This window comes from Dreissena polymorpha, chromosome 4, assembly GCF_020536995.1.
Source record: "Dreissena polymorpha isolate Duluth1 chromosome 4, UMN_Dpol_1.0, whole genome shotgun sequence".
Taxonomy (NCBI): domain Eukaryota; kingdom Metazoa; phylum Mollusca; class Bivalvia; order Myida; family Dreissenidae; genus Dreissena; species Dreissena polymorpha.
The window spans coordinates 52936444-52938511 of record NC_068358.1 but is presented as its reverse complement, the minus strand read 5'-3'; the positions used below and the strand labels follow the sequence as shown (position 1 = coordinate 52938511).

The following is a 2068-nucleotide window of genomic DNA, read 5'->3' as shown; positions in this document are numbered from 1 at the left end:
AATGAAAATGGATTATCTATAATGGTTGATTTCATTTACTTATTAAAAAAGGTATTTTGTTTATTCTAATTATTGTATAATTGCTAAGGTTTTTACTGTTTTTATGCCCCGTTGGGGTGGCTATAGCAGTTGAACTGTCCTCGTCATAGTGTGTGTGTATGTCCAGTCTGTCTGTCCGTCCGAAAAAAAACTTTAACATTGCCCTAACTTTGCATTATTGAAGATAGAAACTTGATATTTGGCATGCATGTGTATCTCATGAAGCTGCAAATTTTGAGTGGTGGAAGTTCAGGTCAAGGTCATTCTTCACGGTCAAGGTAAAAAAATATTATAAAATTTCAAAGCGGCGTTCTCATGAAGCTGCACATTTTGAGTGGTGGAAGTTCAGGTCAAGGTCATCCTTCAAGGTAAAAAAAAAAAAAAATTTAGCGGCGCAATAGGGGGCATTGTGTTTTCTGACGAAAACATCTCTGTTGAAGATTATTACCAGTAGTCTGTGTTTAAGAAATAGATCAGATTTATTATTGAATAACATCATTTTGCAATGCAAGTGCCCATTTACATCATGATCTTATGTATTTCCTTATTATATTATTTGTTGCAATTTGTAGGTGTGTTCATGTAACTTTTCCAATTATTCACATATTGTACTTTAATTTGAATACAAGGCAAATGTACTTTCAAAACAATTATTGAAGTTTACTTGATAAGATGGTCATTAGAAATATAAAAAATGTGGCATTAAGTCATATTATAAATATTTATGTTTAATCATTTTATATTTAACCATAAAGTGTTTAAACGTACAATGGGTCTGCTCTGTGAAAAGTTGTTTAAAATGTATTGCGTAATATGTCGTCCCTGATTAGACTGCATAGCCATCTGGACGACACTTTACGCACATGCAATTTAGCCCCCTTTTTCACAGAGCACACCCAATTATGTGAAAGAAAATAATAAATTCCAATAGTTAACAGAGTATTTAACAAATTCGCCTTTATTTTTTAAAAAATAATCATAGCATGCCATTGTTAAGTGTGTATAGAATTTAAACTCTTATATTTCATTATAAAAATGATATAATAATAAATTTGTTAAATAATGGTGCTCTCTATATATTTATGTTAATTGTATGGCTGGTCAGGTGGCAGATAGTCCTGTTATATCTGCCTGTTTGGTATTATATGTATAATTATTGGAAATACAATTATCAGAATTTTGTATAAAGTAGATATAATGTATTTAATTCAGTATCATGTGTATGTTTATTGTATACTATAATGTTTAAGTTCTCTTACTTTACTTGTAAGTCCTTTTTTAAGCATGGTAGTTCACTGTGTATAGAAATGTTTGAGCTATAGTAAAGTTTATATGGAAGTAACTACAGGTTATTGTGACATTTTGCATTCAAATTGATGGATTCTTGTTCAGTGTGCTGAAACTTAAGATAAACTTATACTTCTGGTTTCTATTCTTCTTTTTTGAATTTATACTTATATTTACAACTGATGTCTTGTGGCCACCATGCTTTAGTTTCATTTAAGTAAGCAGGTATGTTAACTACAAAGATCCTTCTTGGATGTTGTAACTGTGTTGTTCAGTTATTTTATAGTTCAAGTTGATGGCTCATTGATACGGACAGCATGTTGGAGTGATAAGACAACATTGGTAAAAGACATCTTTTGTATGTCAGTTCGATCACTTTGCCTTATGCAGTTGATAGAAGTTTTGCCTTAGAATATCAAGTATTATTGCTTTTTGAATAAATATACACGTTTAAACTTTCTTTCTTATCTTATCTGACTTATTGAATACAAGAGATGGTTGAGTGAAGTCATTCATTTTAAAAACTAGTATTCCCATGTCGAATACCTTGTAGACTATTTGGTAACTAGTTTGAATTTTACTGAGATATTTGCATCTAGACTAGATTATATCACTGTATCGTCAAAACATAACCCGAACATTAAATAGATTAATGTTTGTTTATCGCTGATTTACATATACTTAATTGTATATAATCATTGACCGTTTAAAAACGTATATGTATTATTATTATTTTAACATT

At 30.1% G+C, this 2068-nt stretch overlaps 1 protein-coding gene across 1 annotated transcript in view; it reads left to right on the top strand.

Annotated features, from left to right (window-relative positions):
• Positions 1 to 1761, top strand: part of LOC127876100 (integrin-linked protein kinase-like) — a 31129-nt gene extending 29368 nt beyond the window's left edge. Inside the window, exon 10 of the transcript XR_008047648.1 lies at positions 1388 to 1761. The gene's annotated coding sequence lies outside the window, so the exon portion shown is untranslated. The remainder of the gene's footprint in view (positions 1 to 1387) is intronic.
• Positions 1762 to 2068: the final 307 nt, after the last annotated feature.